This window comes from Symphalangus syndactylus, chromosome 8 (assembly GCF_028878055.3).
Source record: "Symphalangus syndactylus isolate Jambi chromosome 8, NHGRI_mSymSyn1-v2.1_pri, whole genome shotgun sequence".
Classification (NCBI taxonomy): Eukaryota; Metazoa; Chordata; class Mammalia; order Primates; family Hylobatidae; genus Symphalangus; species Symphalangus syndactylus.
This window is the reverse complement of record NC_072430.2, coordinates 45662324-45690121: the sequence shown is the minus strand read 5'-3', so window position 1 is coordinate 45690121 and position 27798 is coordinate 45662324. Positions and strand designations below refer to the sequence as shown.

Here is a 27798-nt window from a genome sequence, read left to right as displayed (position 1 = left end):
CAGGATCTCTTTTTTCCTTGTTTTTCCATCTGGATAATATGATTTATAAAAAGCTCTAAGGCATTTTATTTGGAAAAAGGCATAAACATATAAAAATAATAGTGTCGTTTACCAAAAGACTTTTATCCATACATAGTTCAATTAAAACATTATCTGCCCAGGCATGGTGGCTCACGCCTGTAATCCCAACACTGTGGGAGGCCAAGGCAGGAAGATTGCTTGAATCTAGGAGTTTGAGACCAGCCTGGGCAAAATGGCAAACCCTTGTCTCCACAAAAAAATTACAAAATTAGCTGGGCATGGTGGTTCACAGCTATACTCTCAACTTCTCAGGAGGCTGAGGTGGGAGGATCACCTGAGCTGGGGAGGTCAAGGCTGCAGTGAGTGTGATTGTACAAGTGCACTCCAGCCTGGGCTACAGAACAAGACCTTGTCTCAAAAAAAAAAAAAAATTATCTCATCATAATAAAATATTTTTGTCTAATTTGTTCTTCACTGAGTGTGAAAGCTCCTGGAAAACAGGTACAACTTGTTTCCATATTTCTATTCCCGATACTCCGCATGGTATGATACAACGGAGCTAGATATTCTCTAACTGGTCCTTAAACCCAAGGGGAGATGCATGCATGTTGGCAAACAGCTTAGAAATATCATGAAGTTTTGTGGGTGCATTGGGGCATCTTTTGAGTTTCAAGTCTATATCTCTCATCTGATTTCCCAAAGATGTGATCCAAAAAAATTGTTAAAAACCATAAAGGAGGTCCTTAGTATATAAACTGTCAATTCCTGGTCACTCCTCGGAGGTACTGCCATTCTGGAGGCATCTACACAATTTCACAACAATCGTATTGCCCATGTAATACCAACTTCAAAGAGAAGAAATACAAAGAAAATGAAAAGCTGAACGCTGTGATCATCTTGCTGACAGTGAAGTAGAGAGAGGCAAGAGATAGGAAAATTATTACTTAATATTAACATTATACCCCTTAGCCAAATGGCAATATGGCTAGGTTATTTATTTTAATTTAATAACATCAAGCTATTGTAAAACCCTCAGTACAGTATCTTGCAAAGAGAAGATACTGAATAAATATTTGATGGAATATGAAGGAAGCAAGATGAAATAAAAAGAAGATACTGTAAAGATGTTATCATAAAGACTTTGCCAGAACTTTTTTCATAAATATTTTAAGAATATTTTTGGACTTAGGTTATAAATATGACTTCCAAATTGATAATCATATAAATTTTTAAAATAAAATATATGTAAGAGAGCAACAGAAAGTATATCAACTTTGCTACTTTTATGTAACTTTATTTGTAGCTTTTAAAATAATCCACTTCTTCCCACTAAACCAAAAGTGCCTTGAGATTGGATCCACGTTTTGTTTTCTTCTTTCTAACTTCCAACATTACATATTGAGCACAAGACTTCAGGACTTCATTTTCATTGGTGCTTCAGAAACATCACTTCCTGGTAAAGATAAACGAGAAGTATTCAGTTATGAATAAGTTGTCAGAGATGTCTCTCATGTGTGAGACTGTTCCATTTCCCAGGGATTTCTCTCATTTCTGTAGTAGGGTGTATGACAGCCCATATGGAGTCTACAACTAGAATCCAGACTGTGTATGCAATACGGAGATAGATGTCCCACACCTACTTCCTGGTTTTGGAACATGAGGAAATCACTCAATTGGACTGTAAAAATTTAAATCTATATTTGTTTAATCATGCAGAATATTTATTTTTAACCTTATTATTTAAAAAATAAAACAGATACAAAAGGCCAGGCACGGTGGCTCACGCCTGTAATCCCAGCACTTTGGGAGGCCGAGGTGGGTGGATCACCTGAGGTTAGGAGTTCAAGACCAGCCTGGGCAACATGGTGAAACCCCCTTTCTACTAAAAATACAAAAATTAGCTGGGCATGGTGGCGCGTGCCTGTAATCCCAGCTATTCAGGAGGCTGAGGCAGGAGAATCGCTTGAGCCCGGGAAGCGGAGGTTGCAGTGAGCTGAGATTGCACCATTGCACTTCAGGCTGGGTGACAGAGCGAGACTCCAGCTAAAACAAACCAACAGAAAAAACAGATACAAAAGACACATGAAACAAATGTATAGTCTAATGAATTATTATATGTCCAACCTTCTTATAACCAACACCAAAGTCAAGAAATAGAACTAGGACAGCTATCCCGGAAGCCCCTCCACATATCCTGTGTCAACTATAGTCCCTTCCCTCCATCCTTACCCTCCCATCCCAAGAAATCACTATCCCGACTTTTATAGCAGTGGTTCTCAAAGTGCCTAGAATCTTGACAGAAAAGCAAATTATTGGTCCCATCACAGACCTAAGAAATAAAAAACTCTTGGAGTGGAGCCCAGCAATCCATGTTTTAAATTTTTTTCCAGGTGATTCTCATGAAAACTTAAAGCTTGAGAACCACTGTTTTATAGGAATCACTTCCTTCTGTTTCTTTGTCATTTTATCACTAAAGTATGCACTCTTAAACACTGTAGTTTATTCCTGCCCATTGTTAAAATTTCGTTCCTTTTAAGTCTCTTTCAATGTAAAATTTTCCCCTTCAGCCCCTTCTTTTCCTTACAATTTACCTGTTAAAGGCTGTTTGGCCTGTATCATTTTCCAGTTTGGCCTCTGCTGAGTGTATACGCATGGTGCAGTTCAACAGATGCTTCTGTCCTCTATTTCCTGCAAATTGGCAGCTGGATCCAGAGGTTAATTGGACTTCAGTTTGATCTCACTGGCAAGGCTACAGGTGATGCTCTGTTTTTTCAATCAGGAGGCACATGTTTGTCTGTCTCTGATGTTAGAAACTGTTGATAATGCCTAAATCCATTAATTCATTGGGGGTTACAAAGTGGTGATGTTCTAATTCTATCATTTCTTTTTCATTTTTCATTTATTACCTAAAATCGTTTTTTGTTTTGTTTTGTTTTGTTTTTTTTGAGACAGAATCTTGCTTTGTTGCCCAGGCTGGAGTGCAGCAGTGGCACAATCTTGGCTCACTGTAACCGTTGCCTCCTGGGTTCAAGCAATTCTCCTGCTTCAGCCTCCAGTAGCTGGGATTATAGACACCTGCCACCACGCCCAGCTAATCTTTTTATTTTTAGTAGAGATGGGGTTTTACCATGTTGGCCAGGCTGGTCTTGAACTCCCAAGCTCAAGCGATCCACTAGCCTTGGCCTCCCAAAGTGCTGGCATTAGAGGCATGAGCCACAGAGCCTGGCCTAAAATATTTTTATAAAGAGATGTTCCCTTCATCTACTAATCCAGTGGTACAATTTATATAGAAAATGCCAGTAAATGCTTGATTCTTATTTTTTTAACCAGTTTTCAAGATAATCAATTAGTTCCCCATCAACCTCCAAAGGTGACCAATTATTTTTAAATAGCATTTTGGACTCATGGATTTAAATATATTTGACAGGATTTCAATCCACTGCAGTTATTGTCATTATTGAAGCTCAAATCCTGCCATCTTGGGCTAATAGATGCCACTTCAAGTTGGTTCCTGGGTCCTTTTGAGAGAATTATTTGGAATAATAATACGTTATAGGTTCATTTGGTACATTTCCTACCCTAAGACACTTCTTTAAGAAGGTCTGGCTTCTTTCAGAGTGAATAGATATTTCAAGACCATAATCTAAACTCTAATGGAGCCCATTTTGACTGGGTAGGACATTGTTTTTAGGCCTTTTCAATTAACAAAGTTATAAGTGTGTGTGTGTGTTAGTTATTTAGTGCTGTGTAACAAATTACCTCAAAACATACCTTCTTAAAACAATAAAATTTATTACCTCCAACAGTTTCTGTGGGTCAGAAATCCAAGAGTGGCTTACAGGGACGGTTCTGAAGTCACCTGAAGGCTTGACTGGACTGGAAGATTCACTTCCAAGGTGGTACACTCCAAACCTGGCATGTTGGTGCTGGCTCTTGGCAAGGCCCTCAGTGGCTCACCATGTGGACCTCTCCTCAGGGCTTCTTGAATGCCCTAATGTCCCCAGAAGCAAGTGATCAAAAATAACAAGGCAGAAGCCACAATGTTTTTTATGATCTAGCATTGGAAGTCACACCCTGTCAATCCCATGATGTCCTGTTGCTTACACAGGTTGGGGGAGGAGGAGGAAACTACATAAGGACATGAACGTGAAAAGGAGAGAAACACTGGGGACCATCTTGGAGGCTGGTTGATATTTAAAGATAAAATACCAGCAGAGTGTCGTGGCTCACGCCTGTAATCCCAACATTTCGGGAGGCCAAGGCAGGAGGGTCACTTGAGGCCAGGAGTTTGAGAACAGCCTGGGCAACATGTCATATTACAAAAAATAAAAAATAAAAATAGCTGGGTGTGGTGGTACATGTGTATTCCTAGCTACTTGGGAGGCTGAAGGCAGGAGGATCACTTGAGCCCAGAAAGTTGAGGCTGCAGTGAGCCATGACTGTGCCACTGCACTCCAGCCTGGGCAACAGAGTAAGACCCTATCTCAAAAAACAAACAAACAAACAAACAACCTCATGAATTCATGCTGCTCCTTCCAAGTCACATTCAGGACTCAGGGTTTTTACTTAATTTATTCCACATTGTATGCATAACTCTTTTCATACTGAGAATCCTAGCAATTAGAACATCTCGTAATTGCCCATCTATTTTTATGTTGCTTCGGGTATTCGAAGAGGCAAACACCAAGATGGGATTAACCATGCAAGAGCTTTTGGTAGGGAAATGTCTGGGAAGGGCAAAGGGAAGGAAACAAGAATAGCAGAGATGCAATGCAAGTCTAACACTGAGAAAGGGACCAAAGAAGGGAAGTGGATGGATAGAAAGAGCCCTAGACTGCAGCTCAGTTCTAAAAAACCTTTGGCCAGGCAGAGGGGAACTCCTGCAGCCACAGTCACCTGCTGCAGAAGTGCTGCCTCTGGTAGGAGCAGATCTGCACTAATGTACTGCTCTGCTCATTCAATGGCTGGGAGCAGCCCTGGGGGAATGGCCCTAGTGCCAACTCAGTAGGTGGAGGGGGTGGTTCCAGAGCATGGAAGCTGGGGCTATCACTCAACTATGCTCCCAAAGGCAGCATATCTGAGTGGTGCATTTCCCAGGGTGCTACTGCCTCATCCTACCTTATACATAACAGACGCAGTGTAACAATAGCAATCCCACTGCCACCGAGATGATCCCTGAAAAGAGTTAAAATGCTTTTGTACATATTCTCTCCATAACCCACTCCCCTGCCTTGTGAAAATATTTCCACATATTTAAGGTTGCAGAATATGGCCATCACATACGTATTCTTTCCCCTTTAACCCTCATTTTATGATGTCTGAATTTATTTATTTATTTATTTATTTTTTAAGACGGAGTCTTGCTCTGTCACTCAGGTTTGAGTGCAGTGGTGCGATCTTGGCTCACTGCAACCTCCGCCTCCCAGGTTCAAGTGATTCTCCTGCCTCAGCCTTCTGAGTAGCTGGGACTACAGGCGCCTGTCACCAGGCCCGACTAATTTTTGTATTTTTAGTAGAGGCGGGGTTTCACCATGTTGGCCAGGCTGGTCTCGAACTACTGACCTCAAATGACCCACCCACCTCAGCCTCCCAAAGTGCTGGGATTACAGGCGCGAGCCACCGCACCAGGCCTGACATCTGAATTTTTACAAATCCTTCTGTCAGGCTAAAGTTATACACATGCTCTCCCTCTACCCTTACCATAACCAGTAGAACTTACACTGATTTCAGTGTATCCATTCGTATTTGAGAAAGGATCTGTAGTTCATAATTCTGATGGTAACAGTCCGGTTACTTTTACTGCTGTAAGAAAATGTAATAGACCTATGACCCTGAGACATTTGGCCTCACATGTGACCTCAAAGCTGGAGTTAGCTGATCCAGAGTTAATCTGACAGCTCAGCTGGTGGAAGCTCAACCTGTGACCATCTTCCTGTGCTAGGGTAACTCACACTCGAAGGCCCAAAGCAGAGGTGCAATATCTATGCGAATTTTTTAGCTAGAATAGAAGACTTTGAGGAGGATATGTTGTGGATTTCCTTCCATGACCCACAGACATCAGGAGAGTAGGAGGGCCAGGGGCAGAGTGTGGTTCAACCCTTCTGCTGCATTAGAGGCACCTCAATGGAAAAGTTTGGGAAGCGTTGATCTATATATGGCTCAGCTATTAGACAGAGCTTTTCAGGTTTTTAAACATAATTTAAACAACAGTAAGTGAAGATTCATAAAGAAGCCAATGCCGCACAGCAATTATTCCAGGACCCCAGGCTTTAGTCTGGGATTGTCTTCCCACCCCTTCCCTATTCATGACCCCAGAGTTTTCACAACACAAAATGGCTCTGTGAATCAGTTAAGTACACAGAGACAAATCCAGGCAAACTCAAATGCGTGAGAAGAATCCCATTAAGATTCCCAAGATGAGAACCCTCTGTGAGAAAGTGTCATTGAATTTTTTGATAATTCCTCCTCGGATGACTACGTGGAAAAATTACAAAGGATTTCTTTGGTTTCTGGTGTGAGAATTTCTGATTACCCTTTCCTTTCATTTCCTTGATCTTTACCAAAACATGAATGATGCAGGCCTTGCAGATGCTGGTGATTTGGTTTGGTGTGCCAAGCAGGCTGCGGTGGAGACCACTGTGGGGAGTCTTGGTGGGCAAGGCAATGCTCTCCTGGCATAGGAGTGACAACTACCCAGACAGAGAAATCCTCGGTCAGTGCAATCATGTCCACTCCTGGTCTAAGTCCCATCTTGCCCCTTAGATTGAAGAACAAGACGGAAAAGGATAAAATAGCAAATGGGCTTCTAGCTTTGGCTCTTGGTCTCCCCCTCTGGGCAATACTCTTCCCACTCAAACCAGACACCTCCCACCTGCCAAGAAAAATCTGGTGCTAAAATACAATCAGACTTGTAAAAAACATAACATGGGGTGATTATTTTAATTACAAAATCTTTCATTTTCCAAGAAGAACATTTGCCAGTAGATTCCTTTAAATAACCAAGTCCCTTGGCATATTTAAAAGGAGATATGAGGCCGGGTGTGGTGGCTCACACCTGTAATCCCAGCACTTTGGGAGGCCAAGGAGGGCGGATCACCTGAGGTCAGGAGTTCGAGACCAGCCTGGCCAACATGGTGAAACCCCCGTCTGTACTAAAAATACAAAAATTAGCCAGGCATGGTGGCAGGTGCCTGTAATCCCAGCTACTCGGGAGGCTGAGGCAGGAGAATCGCTTGAACCGGGGAGGCGGAGGTTGCAGTGAGCCGAGATCGCACCATTGTACTCCAGCCTGGGGGACAAGAGCGAGACTTGTCTCAAAAAGAAAAAAATAATAACAATAAAAGGAGATATGACTGACAATGCATGACACGTGGAGCTTTTTTGGAAGCAGATCCCATACAGGTCATTGGGGTGGCCTTGCCATGTAAGGACAACCCTGTTTCCCCATGTTGGCCAGGCTGGTCTCGAACTCTAGGTGAACCAAGGTGGTATTAAAATAGCATTTCTAGAATCAAAGTGGAGAGAAATCATCTTTGAACATCCAATGTCTGATTCAAGTGTTATGAAAACAAGGCTCTGCTCTTTAACCAATGCTTGTTTAATTCAATGTGGCCTGCAGTTACAATCTTGTGCAGGGCCTAGGATTTTGAGCCCTGGAGGTGGAGTGCCTGGATTTAAGTCTCAGTTATGCCAGCTACAAGTTCTATGACCTTGAGGAAGTTATTTAACCTTTTTGAGCCTCTGTTTTCTTACCTGGAGAATGAATTGATATGAACATTAAATGTGGTGATATAGTAAATGTGATAATATCTGTAAAACTCCATCTGCTGGTCATGCACTAAGTTATTAACTATGTTAATGCCTGTTAGATGAGCAGGATGCCATCCCAAAGGCCCAGCAAGTAGGACAGATGTCCTCTTGTACTGATTACAGGATCCATGCACCAGGGGAGGGCTTGCAATGCAGCTTTTCTTGTAATCTAATCGGCACTGAGAGTGCTATTCTATATTAGTTAGACTAAACTCCAAATTGATGTTTTTAGCTAACATCTCCTTAAACTTCAAATGATCAATATCAAACAATTCATCTAGAACATCAATTTCTATAGGGCACTAACTCTTCCAAGTGACTCGGTGGAGATGTTTGTTAATTAAAATGAGAAAATCATCATGTGCTGTATCAAGGCTTTTCTATGATTAGAGCAATTGGAAACAATTGTTAAAAATTGTTTTTAAAATGTCCTGGTTGAAATGATTTCTGCTGTAACCTATAGCAGTGGTTCTCAAAATGCGGTTCCTGGAGCAGACTCACCTAGGAACCGCTTAGAAATGCAAATTCTTAGGTCCCACCCCAGACTTATTAAAATATGGCAATCTGTGGTTTCATAAGCTCTCAGAGGTGACACTGATCCATAGCACTGATGGCATATGGATCCATGCTTCCCACTGCACACCCTCGCTCCATTCCTGAGAGATCCCATTCATGAAGCGCAGCATCTTTCCCATTGAGTCTGGATGAAATCTCAGAACCCTCTTCAACACAGTGCCAAAAGTTGCTACAAATCAAAGTTTGCATGTCTGGTGAGGCTGTGGTGCTCTGAGATCTCAATGAAGCATTCATTCAACTACTTGACTTTCTCCTAGAGGAAAATTATGGCCCTACCGAAATAGGTTAGGAGACCCCCTCAAGACAATAAGAAAGCAAGCTGGATTTCTGAACTTTTATAACCAAATAACACCCCTAACATACGCACACCCAGTCACTACAGCATATGAAAATTTCCTCAACTAGCAACATAGGCACAGTGTCTATAGTGCAGGCTCTTCCCAGACAGCTCAATCTTGATGTAATTGCCATTGTCAAACCTTGTTAAACATCCAATTGTGGAGTATGAAAGACACATGCTATCTACCTATTTATCTGCTTCTAGTTATTCGAATATGCTACCTCTTATAAAAAACTAGATCACAAAAAATTGAACTTCGTCCCCCTCAGGCTGTTCCTCTCACCAAATAAAACTATCTTTTGAAAAAAAGACTTTGAGAAGGCTTTCAGTAGTACATATATGCAATAAGCCAATTAAAGAAAAAAATAGAAAATCAAAAGTTGGCAGAATTACAGAGATACACGTATACCAGGACTCTCGGGGAATGTGGTTATTGTGGTTAAACATTCTTCTTAACTCTAAGCAATAGAGATATATGATGGGTTAAATAAAATTATCAGGGTTATGAAATGTATTTCCACTACTCTGATGAGACTTTTTTTCTGAATATAGATATCAAGAGTCATACATGCTGTTGTCATATTTGCTTTCCTGTTATTCTATAAGCCTTATGAATTTCTCCTTCTACTTACTTTATCTGAAATCTCAGTCATCAATATTCAGTGTAAATGGGCCATAGAGCATGAGATCAACCCATATTTAGACTTGTCCTATTTTATCACTGTCTGTTTGTTGCGGTGGTTCATTATTTGATGTATGGAACTTTTGAAAGTTTCTTTTTAAAAAATGAAACTTCATTTATCTTTGACCATATTGCCTAATACATTGGAATTAGCTTGCTACAAATCTTCATTGAATGAGGTTACTTCCTTAATAGCATTTCTGACAGATGGCCATTGCTGTTAGTAACAGCAGTTGACATCCTGGGAATTTAAATATTCAAACCAATTCAACAAGAATTTATTTAGTAATCTATTATGTGTCATAAATGGTGTGGCTTGAGCTTCAAGGCATGCTGGGAGGTCCCAGTTGCAAAAAGAACTTGAATGAAAGCCAGCCAGGACCACAACACCATCCAGGCCAAAGTCCAAAACCAGGAAGTCTGATCTAGTAGAATGGGACACGATGCAGGCCTTCTGAGCAACAAACAGCACTCATTCTTAGGGGTCAAGTCTGAGTCCAAGAACAGAGATAACTATTCCGATTGCTGGAAGTTATGATTGAGAAAAAGACGCAGAAACTAGGTGAATTCATGGCTTCTATTCATGACTGGACTTCAGTTCTACTGGGAATCTGGAATGGATACCAGCTGGTTGAGGCTACAGAGGAAGGCTTTAATGGAATGTATATGTTGCTGCCCAAAGACTAATTTCCTCCTCAAGCAAATTAGACATTGGGTATAAGGGCTACAGATTACTTCCGTGATCCACTGTGGCATACACCATTATCTACCCTCCAGCATCCAGGACTTCTTTACTTTTCCTTGTTCTGGGCAGCAGTGTGTCCTACTCCAGGCAACGGGTTATGAAAGGACTAAAGTATACTCATGGCAGTCCTGTTCCCTGACTTCTTAGCCTCCCTTGAAGCAGGCGGTGCCAGCTGTAACCAGGGAGACAGAGGGGAACTTGGCGGGAGATGCTTTGGGGAAAGCTTTTGTTTTTCTGTTAAAAGAAACAGGACTGGCACAGCCCTTCACCCTTTCTTTATGACTTTCCTACAAACTTGTAACCAGCAAGAAAAGGTCAAGTAAATCACAGAGATGCCTGCTCTACCATCATTGAACCACTAAATTAATGTCAGCAGCCACGTATGTCCTGACTGCTGCTATGTCAGAATTATAAGCCCATTTGTTTAAGCCACAATAGATACGCTGTTATTCACAATGGAAAGCATTCCTAATACCCCCACTTCCTATGAAGATGGAAATCCTGACCTCCATAACCTTCAGAGACCATGTGGCAGAAGATGGGAATGGACATGACACTCTGTGCTAGGGGCTGAAGGCATGGAAATGTGGGTGGCAGAGATCCTGGCCTAAGGACCTTGTAATTTCATTTGAGAGAGCAAACTTAGGGTAGAGTCTCATCACACCCCACATGAGTTGTTTGCTCTAGCTCAGAAGACCATATTTTAAGATAAACCTTATTTGAGATAAGCCTAGGACAGTTAAGATACTGGAAAACTGTCATGGAAGAAATGGTTGAAGTAAGAGAATTCTAGCAATGAGAATGTGGTATAGAGGAAGCATTCCTACATTAGGAATTCCTTCATTACATACTTTACCCTCACTATACTAACTGGCGGTTTAGTGGGACAGAGTCGTAGCTGGTCCCAATCTGTGTTCTAGCCCGTTAGCTACCTGATCTTGACAAACCCATTAAACCTCACTACCTCTCAATTTCTTCACTATCTTTTTTTTTTTTTTTTTTTTTTTTTTGAGACGGAGTCTCGCTCTGTCACCCAGGTTTGAGTGCAGTGGGGCGATCTCGACTCACTGCAACTTTTGCTTCCCAGGTTCAAGCGATTCTCCCACCTTGGCCTCCCAAGAAGCTGGGACTACAGGCGTGTGCCACCACACCAAATGAATTTTTGTGTTTTTAGTAGAGATGGGGTTTCACCATGTTGGCCAGGCTGGTCTCAAACTCCTGACCTCAAGTGATCCTCCCGCCTCAGCTTCCCAAAGTGGGATTACAGGAGTGAGCCACCATACCTGGCCAGTTTCTTTATTCTTAAAATGGGGACAATAATAGTATTTACCATATATAAAATAAACGAAATAATCCATGTAATGCATTTAACTCAATGCCTGGAACACACTAAATAATAAATAATAATCAATAAATGCTATTTATACTATTTTGAGAAGTAGCTAAGTACATGGACTCTGGGGTCTGAATACCTGGGTTTAAATCTTGCATTCACTACTTACTGCCTATATAATCTTAAGTCTCAGTTTTCTCATCTGTAAAGTGGGATTAATGATAGCACTGACAGGATGGTTGTGAGAATTAATTCAAATAGTGCATGTAAAGCACTTGGCATGGTTAAATATCCAGTAAATGTTGGCTATTATTAGCTACACTGTGAGCAATATAAAAGATGTATAGGACCTACTTCTTGTTTGCAAAATGCTTATTATGTTAGTTTCTAAGAAGTAATGAGAGGCAGGTTTCAGTGGCTCACACCTGTAATTCCAACACTTTGGGAGGCTGAGATGGGAGGATTGCTTGAGCCCAGGAGTTTGAGACCAGCCTGGACAACATTGTGAGACCCCATATCTAAAAAGAAAAAAATCATGGTGGCACATGCCTATAGTCCCAACTACTCAGGAGGTTGAGGTGGGAGGGTCACTTGAGCCCAGGAGGTAAAGGTTGCAGTGAGCTGTGATTGTGCCACTGCACTCCAGCCTGAGCAACAAAGCAAGACCCTGTCTCAAAAAGAGTAATGATAATTAAATAATGATGTATAAGCATGAGGAAATCAGGGAGGGGAATAATCACTGCGGATGGAAAGGTTAGGGAAAATACCATGGAGGAAGCTGGATTTAAGGTGGGCCTTATGTGATAGGTAGAGTGGGGATACTTGAAGAAATGGAGAGAGGATACAGGATTATTATATTTTTCTTCAATTTTTAGGAGACTGCTTTACACATGTCATTTATTCTTCCTTCTTCTAGCCTCATCTTCCTGGAGTAAAGTGAATATTTTAATAATGTGATTTAGGAAAACACAACATGTGAAATAGGGTAGCCCTAATTTCATAGCTGCTCATCCAAACAAATCTAATGATATTTTAAAGATCATTTGTACAATGTGCAGTTGAGACCATGTCTATAGAAAAATAAATAAATAAAAATGAAAAGTAAAAGAGTACAGGGACTGGTATCAAGAACTATTAGGCATATGATCCTATATATAAATTATGTTTAGCAACGATGACAACAGAGATATATGTAGCATACAGGTACTGGGCTTTTTCTGTGAAATATGGATTCTGCTTTTGGAAAGAAATCTATCAAGAGTTCTCTGAAACAGGCTGGGTACGGTGGCTCATGCCTGTAATCCCAGCACTTTGGGAGGCTGACGCAGGTGGATCGCCTGAGGTCAGCAGTTTGAGACCAGCCTGGCCAACATGGTGAAACCCTGTCTCTACTAAAAATACAAAAATTAGCCAGGTTTGATGGTGTGTGCCTATAGTCCCAGCTACTTGGGAGGCTGACGTAGGAGAATTGCTTGAACTCAGGAAGCGGAGGTTGCAGTGAGCTGAGATCACGCCATTGCACTCCAGCCTACACAACAGAGTGAGATTCCATTTTAAAAAAACAAAACAAAAACAAAAACGAAACAAAAAAGGGAGTTTTCTGAAATAAACAAAGACATTTCTATTTCTAGAATGAGGAACACTGGCTTCAAAGACTTCAGTAGAGGACTCAAGACTTTTCCTAACTTAGCCATCCCAATGTTGCTAACCGTATCTCCTAACATTCTTCAAACACCCACCGACTGTGGCGCTAGGCCAGTCTCCTTGAGGTCTCCCGAATGCATCCCGCTCTCTTACTGGGCTTGTTACCAGCCAGTGCCTGCCATAGAGTAGGTGCTCCAGAACCACTGGCCAGAACCACATCCATTTTTTACATGTGCTGTTTTGCCAGCCTGGAATCCTTTTCTTTGACATCTCTGTTTAGCTGAAGCTTGTGCATGCTGCATGAGGCCTTTTCCTACCACGTGAGTCCTCACTTACCTTTCCTTTCTCTAAACCACAGCAGTTGTCATTTGCATCACTGATGGGAACAACTATGTGGCTTCCAACTACCGGGCTCCTGCAGCCATTTCTCTGGTCCCAACCACCTCTCAAGTTTTCCTTTCCCTTTTCCAGTATGATCTAGGTTTTCAAGGCAGAGAGAGCAATATGAGCAAAGCCCAGAGACCCAAGAGAACATGAAATTCAGGGAACAGTTTGTAGGTCAGTGATCGTGATGGCCATGCCCCTAAGAAAACATGCCTAAAAAGAACCGAAATCAGTTTCTCCATAGCCAAAATCTCTTTATGATATTTTTGCTTCAAGAACACAGTAGTCTATTACAGTATGACCATATTCTCTGGAACACTTGCTGAAAATCTGAAACCTTAAAAAATTGTGACGTATCAGTCTATTAAGCTAAGTGGCTTTCTACCTAACACCTCTGCTTCAGGGCTAAGCAACATCCTAGCTAGAAGCCTGCTGAACTAGAAACATTAATTTTCCTTTTCTCCCAAGATGACACATGAATGCTATGCCCTTCCTTCATAATCCTAACATTCTGCTACAAGGGTGAGCTCTCTCTGATTTGTGATTGACAAGTTTGCCAGGGGTGATAACTGGCCTAATCACTTGCCTTATAGATGAGAACTGAAGCCATTTGGAATTTATCCCTCTATCACTAAGCTCTGACTACTGTTTCTTCTTTGCATGCACAAGAGCTATTCCTCAAAGACATTATCTTTGCCATTTATTTTGCCCTCTAACACTTCAAGTTTCAATGCGACATCACAATTTATTTGCATGCCAGGTGTTGTTAGATAAACAGGCATTTGAATTACGAGCAACTGGAGACTATTAGACAGTGAATTTTCTCTCTTTTTCATTTAAATTCTCTCTTTCTAAAATTTATTCTAGGTTTTGCTGACATGTTGTGTTGGAGAATTACTGAAAGGTTGTGAATAGGAACTACACAACATACTGGCTTTGCCTCTATGCTATAGGAGTGTGTTAACTTTCCTCCGTATTCCCAGAGTCTTACACTGAGCCTGGTCCTTACTACATCTTCTTTTAAATGTTTAGTGAATAAACTTTGTGATGGATTAAAGATGGCTACATATTCTTTACTACATAGGCAGGTGATGTAATTGTATCAACAGAATATGGCGGAAGTGATGTTGTGGCAATTTCTGGGCACTGGAAGCTTCTGCTTTGTGTCTTTCAGAACACTTTCTCTGGAAGCCCTGCCATGTAAGTCTGAATACCCCGAGACTGTTTTGCTGGAGAAGCCAGTTAACAGTCCCAGCAGAGTTCAGCCTTCCATACATCTGTCAAGGTGCAGAGGGGTGAATGGAGCCTGCAGACTGTTAGCAGAATACCACTTGGAACAGAAGAATCACCTGGCTGGGCCCTGCCAGAATTCCCTGACCCACAAAATCTGTGATATAATAAAATTATTGGTTTTTTAGCCACTTAAGTTTTAGATTACTTTGTTTTATAACCATAAATAACCAGAACAAAATCCTGAGGGGTGCTCCATGTATACTATTCAGCACCCCAGAGATCAACTCGTGTATTCATAGCTACTGTTCACCCGACTAGAGCAGGATGGTACACACGTGAGGACAGTTGGGCTGATTTACCACAGCTAGTGGTGGCCAGTAAGTGCTGTTTCTCATTTTGTGAGTTCTTGGGCAGCATAGACCAGGGAACCTGACCAACCTCAGGACACACAGATTTCAAACAGGATTCTATCTAGCACTTTAGACCCAGGAGGACTGAGCCCTCATAATTCTTTCTGCTGATTATTGGAAGAGTTAATCATTCGATAGAACTAAAATTTCTAATAGAATGAGATTAGACGGAAATTAGAGATAAGACCAAAAGAGTCTTCTTCATGGTGATGATGGAGTGAGAACCACTAGATTAAATGAACATAAAGACAGAGGGCAGATGCATTTCCTTTCTCACTCAAATGGTAGATCCTGAGAAATACTGTTGCAAAAAACCCCAGAAATACAGATGGGATGAAGAATAAGAGAAATCTGACCACACAGGGGAGGAGGGTCAGTGAAAATTCATTCTGTGTGTACTTGAAATTTCTGATTCAAGGGACCAGAACACATGTCATTAGCATTTTCAATTTTTTTGAAAATTGAAGAGAACAAAAGCTGAAGAGAATAACTCAGAAATACAATGATGACAAGATAATTGTTTAACATGAAAATCCTTGGGTGGAGTACTAAGAGACTTCCATTTCAGTCCCAACACCTGGCAATTGATTGGACTTATTCTTAACTCAGTTTTCTTGTTGTAAAATGACACCACTCCGCTTTCTTCATGGAAATTATGTGGGTTGGATTGCAGAAGAGAAAATAAAAAGTGGCTTAGAAGGAAAAAGAAAGAATATGCAATTAGTAAATAGTACCAGTTCTTGAGAAGTTTGGAATAGAAACATTTTCCTCTTCAAACACATAACCTCTTTTTTTAGATTAAAGTAAACAAATCACTCTTTTACTATTACACAAATGCTGATTATTAAGTTTATATAAAAATTAACTATAATTAGATAATGAAAGACAAGTAAATGAATCAGCAAGATATATAAACAGCAACATTGTCTAAGAAGAATTCACCATCTAGACCAATTCTGTTGCATCTTGGGCTGGGTGTAATCCTGTAAAAACACACAGGATGTGAGATGAAGGCCAAATCATCTGGTAATCAAGTTGCATCTCTGGGGGCTGAGAGTACAAAGGAGTCCCTGGAAGAGGCACTGGCAAATTGGTGGCCTTGGTGGCAATGGCTGATAGCAGCTCTCTTGGGCCATTGGGGGGACTTAACAGTCTGGTAGTTAGTTGTCACCCAGCAAACACATACCCCAAAAGAGAAGCCATTTCTTTTGTCTAATTAATAGGTAGTGCCAATGGAGATACCAGTGTTTCTCAAGCTGTCCTCTGCAGAACCACCCCTGTCCCTAGAGGGCTTATTAAGGTTCAATCCTGGGACCTACCCCAGATCAACGAAATCAGAACCTCTGCACCAGGGGTGAGGAATCTATATTTTAATAGGTACCCTGGGTGCTTTCATTGAAAATCTCATAGTTTAAGGACTGCTGCACTCTCTTGCACAATGTGACTGTCCACAAATATGCCATGTTCACCCCATCTTCAGTTTCTTTGCTTTTTCTCCCTCCAGGAACACTCCTCCCTTCTCTACTTTCTTCACCCCATGGGCTAAGATCCACTGGCTTCCTGGGGCTGTCGCAACTTCTTGATCTCTTTTTCATGAACTCTAATTATGTTCTTTAATCCTGTCTTATCCTACTTTGTAACCTCTTTCATGGGTATAGTAAATCCCCCTTCATTCCATTAATTCCATTAATTCCTGCCCAGGGCAGAAAGATCCCGCTTTAAATGGTTTCCTTCTCTGACAAGACCTGTCTCCTAGCCACTTTTTTATTTTTAAATAAATGCTTTTGCTTCCTGTATTTCAATACAACAGAAGGAGTGGGTCTTAGAGCTCCGTAAGAGCAGAAAGTCCTGAGGAGCAGATGTCTTCCAGAGAAAATGGGAAAAGTTCTCACTCCACCCCCATCACTGCACTGTTGAGCTTCACTGATTAGATCTCAAGAGGTACAAGATTTTTTCTATCGCTATTGATTGTTTTGGTTTTTCCCTTCATTAACCCCCTCAGCATCAAAATAAATTTAAACTGAAGACAATGTTTGTGCCTTTTCCCCAACTATATTATAATCTTAAGGGCTGAAACCTAGTCTTAATGCTTCTTATATAATTCCTCCACCCTAGACATTTATTATTGTCTGCCCGCCCTCTTCCCCGGGAACTGCCACCCCCTCAGTCTTGTCATGATTCTTCCATGACGTTTTATGCAATGTGCCTCCAGGCTTCTGGTCACAGCTGATTGGTCTAGAGGTGGGCATCTGATTTAAAGCTTTGTCAGTCAGTTCCTTTTCTCCCCAGGTATTTTGAAAACCGGGGAGATGTTTGAATTCAGATTGGGCCCAGGAGATATTTTCCCTATGTGAACCAGAACAGTGGAGGAAACTATTCTTTAGAAAGAGAGAAGAATGCTGTAGATAGAGGAAGATGCAGAGAGAGGAGCACATGAGTGATGGAGGGGGTTTAGATGGGACTGTATTTCTACCACTGGGTATCTTTTGGAACTCACAGTTTTCAGAATAAAGCCTCCATTTTATGTTAAGCTAGTTCAGGGAAAACTCAAAGGGCAAGGGAAAAGGGAGTTGTGGATAGCCTCTAGATAGCCAGTCCACAGGATCTAAGGAAACACCTATGATCTCACGTTTACGAAGCAATCATTATTATGCCCACTTGAAAAATAAGAAACGAAGGCTTAGAGGAGTTAAGTAACTTTTCCTAAAACCACTCTGTTACTAAGCTGGAGGTGGGTGTGGGACTTGAGGCCAGCTCCATCTGACTCCACCATGCTGAACTGTCCTCAAGTGAAGGCCAATGGGTGTGATGCTGAGGGCTCCATTCATTCTTAGAATCTCACTCTGTCACCCAGGCTGGAGTGCAGTGGAACAATCTTGGTCATTGCAACCTTCAACCCCTGTGTTCAAGCCTGGGCAACAGAGTGAGACTAGCCTAAGAGAAAACAAAACAAAACAAAAAAAAAAAAGAAAGAAAGAGAAGTGAGAAGTCCAGAAAATTAAATAATTTATCTGACTCAGCTAGGTAAAGATAGAGTCTGAATTGGAGTACAGAATTGAATTCAAGCCGGGCTTGAGGTCTAGTAGATTTTCCTCTACAACACTCGGTGTATTTTCTTTGTGTAGCTATAGGATAAGTAAAAAATTACATGGGGTGGCCTTGGCCATTTCTCATACTTGAGTAGATATACTCATCACTTTTCCCCAAGTGAAAAGAACAAATAAAATTCCTTTAAAAGGCTTTTAAAAACTTCATCTCTGGAAAGCTATTTGTAAAAATTTAGGATGAGTGCTGAGCTGCTGAAGGTCCTAAATATCTCTGAACTATCAGCATATTCATTATTGTCCTCTTTTCCCTTAAATAAAGGCTGTGATGGCTTTAATATTCAGTCGTTCTCCTTGGCATGCCCGCAAACAAAAACCCTCATTACACATTTCTTGTACTCAAGAACATGCAAAGCGTGATTTCTCCTGTGGAATCTCACTGCGCACTCCTTGGATGCCACAAGGCAGCTGCAGCTCATGCGCCCCTGCAGCTCCTGGGTTCGTGTGAATGTCGCCTCCACTCTGGCTGGCAATGGAACAAGCCAGATGGTCTTGGGAGGCCTCAGCCCACCGCTTCCAAGTCATGAGAAAGCCTCTTTTCATTTCTAGGGATTTTAAAAAGACAAGAGAGTAGACAGAGGACTTTTAAAATTCACCTTCCTTCCTTGACACCTTCTCTACTGTGAAATCTGATGAAAGGAATAAAGGGGAAAGGGCTGTTTGGAAGGGAATTTCCAGCTCCTAAGAGAATATTGAAGTTATTTTAAATGGTTCAAAGAGCTTCCTAAAAGGAAATATTAATAGTAGGATGAATAAAAAATCTTGAAATGGTTCAGAGACAATTAAAAAAAAAAATATATATATATGCAATTGGGGTGGCTGCAGTGGCTCATGCCTGTAATCCCAGCACTTTGGGAGGCCGAGGTGGGTGGATCACCTGAGGTCAGGAGTTCGAGACCAGCCTGGCAAACATGGTAAGACCTGTCTCTACTAAAAATACAAAAATTAGCTGGGCATGGTGGTATGCACCTGTAATCCCAGTTACTCGGGAGGCTGAAGAAGGAGAACTGCTTGAACCCGGGAGCTGAGATTGAGCCACTGCACTCCAGCCTGGGTGATAGAGCAAACTCTGTCTCAAAAAAAAAAAAAAAAAAAAATATATATATATATATATTATAACTGTAATAGCTTGTGTTGATGTCCATAGTATAGAGGAAAATGTCAAAAGTATTGGTGGGCCAGAACTTTTCATCGTTTTTGGGATTTTTATTTCATTTTATTTTATCCATGTTTATAAGAAAATTGCCTGAAAACCCAGGAAAGGCATGAGTAGCTCAATGGAAAATGCTTCAAAAGAAAATGCGTATGACAAGGAAAGAAAGTTTGTGAGGGTGCATTTTAATTAAAATGTTATCTAGGCAGGGTGCGGTGGCTCACGCCTGTAATCCCAGCACTTTGGGAGGCTGAGGCGGGCAGATCACTTGAGGGCAGGAGTTCGAGACCAGCCTGGCCAACATGGAGAAACCCCATCTCTACTAAAAATACAAAAAAAATTCAAAAAAAAAAAAAAATTAGCCAGGCATGGTGACAGGCGTCTATAATCCAAGCTACTTTGGAGGCTGAGGCAGAAGAATCGCTTGAATCCAGGAGGCGGAGGTTGCAGTGAGCTGAGATTGTGCTGCTGCACTCCAGCCTGGGCAACGAGAGTGAAACTCCTTCTCAAAAAAAAAAAAAAAAAAGTATCTAAATGCATCATATTAGCAATTATAAGCTACTGCTTGCCAAATTTGTGATTGCAGTTCTAATCTCTTCTCCAACCCATGGATTTCTAAATCTCATGCTTCTAATATTCTATGCATCATAAATGCAAATTTGAATGTTTCCACCCTTGCTGAAAATCCTTCAATGGCTCCCTACTGCCTACAGAATAAAGCCCAAGTCCTGAATATATCACACAAGGCCCTTGTGACTTGTCCTCATTTTCTCTAGCTGACATTGGTGCATAAGACCTGGATTGCCTCTACCCTATATCCCTATAACTTCATGGCTCAAAAGGCTCACAAAGGCTTCCGAATATCAAGGTGCTTTCTGAGCCAGAAAGCCAGGTAAGGGATTTTCCACTCCATCAGAATGGGAGCCCTGATTCTGCTTTGCTGTTAAACTTCATTCTTTCATTGCACAGTTATGGAGTGCCTATTTTTGTCAGGAACTGTATTAAATTATAGGGATTTAAGAGCAAACAAGGCCCACATTATGACTACAAAGAGCTTACATACCTGATTAAACACTATTGGTTTCCTATTACTGCTATAACGAATTATCACGAATTTGTTGCTTAAAACACCACCATTTTATTATCTTACATTTCTGGAGGTCAGAAGTCTGAAATGAGTTTCACTTGGATAAAATCAAGATACTGGCAGGGTTGCATTCCTTATGAAATCTATAGGGGAGAATCTGTTTCTCTTGCCTTTCCAGCTTCTAGAGGTTGTCTACATGCCTTGGCTTATGGTCTCTTCCTCCACTGTCAAAGCCAATAATGTAGCATCTTCAGATCTCTCTCTGACTCTGTTCCTGTGGTCACATCTCCATGTCTAACTCTGACCTTCCTACTTCCCTGTTATGAAAACCTTGTGGTTACATTGAGCCCACTTAGATAATCCAGGATAAACTCCCTATCTCCAGATCTTTAACTTAATCATATCTTTGTAAAATCTCTTTTGCCACATAAGGTAACATATTCACAGGTTTTGGGGATTAGGATGTGGACATCTTGGAGGGTAGGGGTGTTCTCTTTACCATACTCTGCTAGCAGGTTTATTTTGTCTGCATGAGCACTGTTTGCTTATATGAAAAACATGTGTTGAGTGCCTACTATGTGCCAGGCACTGTTCTAGGTGCTGGGAATACAGCAGTGAATAAAGCAGACATACAGTTCCTGCCCTCAGGGATCTTACCTTCTAGATGAAGGACAGACAATAAACCAAGAAACAATTAGATAATATGTCAGGGAGTGATAGACTTCAGAGAGCAATAGAACTGTGTGGGGAGTATGAGATTGGGGTGATTGCTATTTTGTAAAGGGTGACTGTAACAATCAAGGTCTAGTTAGGAGAATGGAAGCTGTTCTTGATCATTCAAAAAGAGGGAATTTTTATTTTTATTATTTTTTTGAGACAGGGTCTCTCTCTGTCACCCAGGTTGGAATGCAGTGGTGCAGTCTTGGCTCACTGCAGCCTCGACCTCCTGGGCTCAAGTGATCCTCCCACCTCAGCCTCCAGCTAATGTTTTTGTATTTTTAGTAGAGATGGAGTTTGGCCATGTTGCCCAGGCTGGTCTCCAACTTCTGGCTTCAAGTGATCCACCCTCCTCAGCCTCCCAAAGTGCTGGAATTAGCGGTATGAGCCATCGAGCCAGGCCAAAATGAGAGAATTTTTATACAAGGGAACTACACGGTGGATGGAAGAGCTGATAAATTAACCAGGGTGATGAGGGAACCCAGAGGTTTTTTTTTTTTTTTTTTTTTTTTGAGATGGAGTTTTGCTTTTGTTGCCCAGGCTGGAGTGCAATGGCTCGATCTTGGCTCACCGCAACCTCTGCCTCCTGGGTTCAAACGATTCTCCTGCCTCAGCCTCCCCAGTAGCTGGGATCACAGGCATGTGCCACCACGCCTGGCTAATTTTGTATTTTTAGTAGAGACTGTGTTTCTCCACGTTGGTCTGGCTGGTCTCCGACTCCCGACCCTAGGTGATCTGCCCGCCTTGGCCTCCCAAAGTGCTGGGATTACAGGTGTGTGCCACCGCGCCCAGCTGGAAACCCACAGATTCTTAACACCAGGAAGCTACTATCACCCTCTAGCTGAAGTTATATCAGAGCCTGTGGATGGTTCTCACCCAGTGGAACCTGGGGCCATGGAGGAGATGCACTTGCTACTAAAACTCTGCCTGAAGCAGACAGAGAGAGGAGTGGAATGGCTTTCACTTGTCAATTCTGTCTGTCCAAATTCCTGTTATGCATCCCGATGGCTGAACCCAGCTGGAAGCCCCTGACAAGGCGTCCTTGAAAACATGGCCCATGGGGGTCAGCCCTACTGCAAGGTAGAGCAGGACAAGAGAGAGCACCCAAGAGCAAGCAGGCAGATAACCAACACAGTTACCTCTGTACAGACATCTAAACAGACCCAGAAAGTGCATCATGCAGATATTTGGGGAAAGAGCTCTCCCAGCAGAGCGAAGAGCAAATGCAAGGCCTGGAGGCAGCAGAGCGCCAAGTGTAGTCAAAGAATAGCAGGAATGCCAGTGTGGCTGGGGTAGAAAGAGGGAGGGGAGAGAGGGAGGGATTGGGAGTCAGAGAATATACAGTTCCTGGCCAGAATATGAACTGGGGCTTTTTCTCCGAGTGAGGTGAGAGGTCCTGGAAGCTTTGTTAGCAGAGAAGTGACAAGATTAGACTTACTCATGCTCCACACTCTGGATCCTGTGTGTAGAACAAATTATTGGAGGCGAAATGCAGGAGTAGGGAAACCAACTAGGAGACCAGTAGAGAGACAATTGTGATAATCCAGGTGAGAAATGGCTTGAATCAGAGAGGTGGAGCTGCAGTGGGTGGAAATGGTTGGATTCTACACATATTTTGAAGAGAGGACAATCAGAATTTGTTGATGGTTTGTATGTGAGAGAAATAGAGGAGTCAAGGATGATTCCAAGACTTTTGCTCTGAACAAAGCTTCTGAACCTCTGGGAAGATACCCTTAACGGAGTTGGGGAAGACTGCTGGAGGGAAGTTTTTTTTTTTTTTTTTTTTGACACAGTCTCGCTCTGTCGCCAGGCTGGAGTGCGGTGGCGCAATCTCGGCTCACTGCAAGCTCCGTCTCCCAGGTTCAAGTGATTTTCCTGCCTCAGCCTCCTGAGTAGCTGGGACTACAGGCACGTGCCACTACGCCCAGCTAATTTTTGTATTTTTAGTAGAGATGGGGTTTCACCATGTTGGCCAGGATGGTCTCGATCTCTTGACCTTGTGATCCACCCGCCTCGGCCTCCCAAAGGGAATTGGTTTTGAGAGGGATATCTGGAGTTCAGGAGGGCACTGGTTTTGGGGGGAATACTTGGAGCTCATCAGTTTTAAACATGTGAAGTTTGAAATACCTAGTACGTAATCAACTGTAGATGTCGAGTAGCAGATGGATGTACAAATCTGGAGATGGGGGAGATGACTAGCCTGGAGGTGTAAATTTGGGAGTATTTAATGTATAGATGGTATTTAAAACTATCAGACTGGTGAGCTCACCACAGAGTGAAAAGAGACCATAAAGAGATGTCCGAAGTCTGAGTCCTGGAGCCTCCTATGTTGAGAGGTTCAAGACTAAAAAGATCAGAAAGGTAGGATAAGAACTAGGATAGACTCTTGGCTCAGAAGCCAAGGGAAGAAAACATTCAAGAACCAGCATGGTTGACCTCTTCCCTGCTGCTGAGGGCTCCAGACAGGTGAGCTTGGAAGTTGAGCACCAGATTTAGCAATAAGGCAGTCACTGATGCCCCTGAGAAGACCTGTTGCTGTGGAGTAGTGGGGGTGAAAGGCTGCTCAGAGTGGATTCAAGGGAAGGGAAGGATAGGAATTGAAGACATCAAGCATGGAAGAGCCTTTTGAAGATTCCAGTTATAAAGTGAAGCAGGGGGAGACATAAAATTTAGGAAGCATTTTAGTTTTTACCACGGCAGATATTCCAGTATGCTTGTAAGCCCTTAGAAGTGAAGCAGTAGAGAAGGAAAATTTGCTGATTCAAGAGAGAGTGGGGACAGTTGCTGAATCAATGTCTCTGAGTTAAGAGGCAATGGCACTGATGCACAGACTGAGAGGCTAATCTTGGCTAAGAGCACCAAGAGTTCATAAGTGACAGGAAGGACAGAGGAGTATATGCAGACAGATGCAGGTAGGCTGGTAGACAGAGTGGTAGAGAGGGTATGTGTGTTCAGTTCTCTTCTGATTGTTTCTATTTTACCAGCAAAAGAGGGAGCAAGGCCATTAGCTGGAAGTACTAGGCAGAGGTTTGATTAAGGAGGAGAAGGTGTGAAACAGTCCTTTAAAGAGGAGGGAAGAATACAGGGAAGTATAGTAGTTTTGCTGTTAATTGATTAACAGAATGTTAATTGGTTATGAAGTAGTTGGTGTTTTAAATTTTTAATGAATACTACTATGTAAATGACAGAAGGGACATTTTCTAAGGAATCCAGTATTCATGTAAACAGAGTTACACCAATAAGGCTAAAACAGTAACACCCTAAAATTGAAACAACATGGGATATCATTTAATCCTGAATAATTCTGAGGGCACTTTGGACCTTTGTAATGATTTAATCTTTCTAAATATCACTTAGAATAATGCCCTGTAGACATACAGCTACTGGAGTTCTGAATAGGCCAGTTAAATCAGATTTTAAATGTAAAACATGCAAATGTGAGTCAGCGTTTATAACATTAAAAAATACATAAAATTTGTTTGTATGGTGGGCCTCTGTGTCAAAATTCATTCTATATTTGGTATACTCCATACATTAGGGTGTTTTGTTGAGTAGAAGTCAATAACCAGAGAGAAATGAATTCACCTGGGTTTTAACGAACTAAGAAGCAAATAGGGAGGGAACAACATAGTAAATGACCAGATGTTCTTATCACTAGAAAGGTTACATATCCTTTGTGTTGGAGGGCAAAGGGAAGGGGTTGAGCAGAGATAGGTAGAGGAGCCAAGAGAGTGGACAGGAAGTAGACTGAGATCTAGTCTGTGTTCTTGGCAAACTCTCCATTCCCCGTTTCCCTCTTATGCTGCCTGACATCTGCTATTTTGAAACCTAGGAAGGTCAGGAGGATACAGCAGGAGTGATTGACCTAGAGAATGTGCAGTTGGAAACTAGGCTTTGGTAGCTTTCACTTTTTATCTCCTTTAGAAACACGGATGAAAGTTCTGCCATCAGTGAGGGATAAATAGTACCCAGGGCCTTGAAAAAGCAGTTTTAGATCCCTGGGACAATTTCTACTATTTTACTATGTCTGAAGATTAGGGAGGTTATTTTTGTAATTTGAGGCCAACACCCATCTCTTGAGCCTTATAAGAATCACTGAAGAATGTTAATAGATTTGGCTAGCATTTAGGTCAATTATTTCAAATGGCTATCTGGGAGTCATAAAACAGATGGCCCTGAAATTGTACTGTGTTGGTGGATGTAGATTGGCAGCCATCCTTTAAGGGCAAAATTATGTTAAAAGTTAAGCTAGAACAAATGAGCAACAACTGATTTATAATATTTTGCAATGTTATGGAAAATGGTTCCTTAAAACAGATTCACAGGACTGATGGTGATGTTCCATTGTGTTTCTTTGTGAAAATGTGATATTAAACATACCAGTAAATGAATCTGAGGCCCTCCCTCTTTCCCTCCCTTCCCCCCTCCCTCCCTTCCTTCCTTCCTTCTTTCCATAGATCTAGTCTTCCTTCCTTCCTTCCTTCCTTCCTTCCTTCCTTCTTTCCTTCCTCCCTCCCTCCCTCTTTCCTTATAGTTATTTTGGGAGTATGGATGTATTTAGTTTGGGTCTTTGGTTTTAATTAGAATATTTATTAAATAACAAGGAATCTGCTTTGAGTTAGTGTAAAAGCAAATCATGAACTATAGATTACCTTTGAAATTACTGTAACATGGTCAATATTTTTGTTGTTTTTGTAGTTAGGACAAGAGAAATTTTAAAATAAAATTGTCAACATTTAAAGAAAATTGTCAACATGTAGCTACTCTTTGTGAAACTGACCTACTATAAGATGAAACCTTTTTTTTAACATTTGCTGTAAAAGGAAGATTTGTTATTTATTGGAAAATTTTATAGGTCTAAGAGCTCTTATATGAAATATATATATATATATATACACAGACACACACATATGTGTATATATATTTAGATATAGGATCTCACTGTGTTGCCCAGGCTGGAGTGCAGTGGTGTGATCAGAGGTCACTGCAGCCTTTAACTCCTGGGCTCAAGTGATTCTCAAGCCTCAGCCTCCTGAATAGCTGGGACTACAGGTGCATGTCAATATACCTAGCTAATATTTTTTACTTTTGTAGAGACAGGGTCTCTCTGTGTTGCCCAGGATAGTCTCAAACTCCTGGCTTCAAGCAGTCTTCCCACCTGGGCCTCCCAAAGTGCTGGGATTACGCATGTGAGCCACCATGCCGGCCAGCTATAGAATTTTAAAGCTGTAATAACCTAACATGTGGGGTACCCTCCACAGATGAAGAATCAGAGAGATTAACTTCTCAAGGAGACTCAATTATTAGAGGCACAGAAAAATATAAACGCTAGTTTCCTGACTTTGTCTAGTATCACTTAGGTTTCTAATACACAAACTTTCATTGACAGGATTTAAACTTGCAAGTGACTTAAAAGTTTTGACTGCCTAGTCCTCATATGCTTAGGTTCATGCTTTAGGTTTCTAGTTCTGTGGGACTGAGTTAAATAATGGTTTCCCCATGTTCATGGATAGGAATTTTAAAAATTGAGATACAATCCACATACACTGGAATCTATTTTTACTCATCCATTTTGAAATCTAAAGTTTAACTTCTATTCACAATATCCATTTTATTTAGGCAGTGAGTATATAATAACCCTCACCTCAGAAAAGTTTCTACAGTTAAAAGACACAGGCCTGAGGAGAGTTCATCTTCATCCTTAATAGCATTTTGGAGTACGTATAAAGGCGTCTGAGGATGCCTAATGATTAAAAAAAAAGTTCCCCTCCCCATGGTGAATAGGGTTTTTACGAGAAAAATATGGAGAAAGCAGAGATTATTACCACTGAAAAAGACAAGGTGTTAACAGAAATGGGAGGGTAGTTTAACAGAGTCCAAACTTGACTGTATTCTCTAGGGTAGGGCCAAAGGCAAGTACTGAGGACAGGTATGGACTGTTGGGTTCAACTTTTTAAAAAAGTAGCCAATACCTAGTATGGACCAAGCCTGTGGAGGCGCTGAGAATACAGAGATGAATGAGCCAGTTCCTGAAGGAGACCAGTCTGCGTGTGTGTGCGAGTTGAGAAGAGGAGGAGGGAGGGAGCATGGGGGGTGTGGGGATGGAGGAATGAGATTGAAAGAAAAGGCCGAAAAACTGAATATATGGTAGAAATTTGGGGTGCAGATATGTGCTGGCTTCTAGGTAGAAACCTGTCCCAGAACCTCTTAATACATTAGTCTCATTTGCCAAATTTGGCCAGATATCATGACTGTGGTGTTCTAGAGATGCCCTCTTGAATCGGTTTAAAAATTATCCTTCCGCAACCACCCCTAGCTTTCCCTACCGCCAGTGCGCCGGGCAGGTTGAAAACTGCACCCACGTTTGCAGCCTCTGCTCTCCGCAGGAGACAGGAATCCAGGGCTTTGCCGTCGTCATAGCAACCAGAAGTTCCGCGGTCCCCTACCCTCCCGCGACTTCTTCCACTTCCTCCGCCCGCAGGGCCCAGCCGCCGCTTCTCTCGCGAGACTTGTGCGCCGCGCTGAGCCGCTCCGAGGTGATCTCACCCGAGACTTGGGGG

The 27798-nt window shown here is 41.8% G+C and overlaps 1 long non-coding RNA gene across 4 annotated transcripts; it reads right to left on the bottom strand.

Moving 5' to 3' along the window:
* Nucleotides 1-1305: 1305 nt before the first annotated feature.
* On the bottom strand, nt 1306-27768 carry LOC129487704 (uncharacterized). Of its 4 annotated transcripts, none has more exons than XR_008659422.2 (4): nt 27565-27768; nt 3819-4012; nt 2613-2847; nt 1306-1474 (listed from the first exon to the last, which is right to left on the bottom strand). It is a non-coding gene; the product is annotated as an uncharacterized lncRNA (long non-coding RNA). The 4 variants fall into 4 exon arrangements; XR_008659421.2 differs by having other exon boundaries at nt 27601-27768; XR_010122071.1 differs by having other exon boundaries at nt 2613-2834; nt 27601-27768.
* Between the last annotated feature and the right edge of the window lie 30 nt (nt 27769-27798).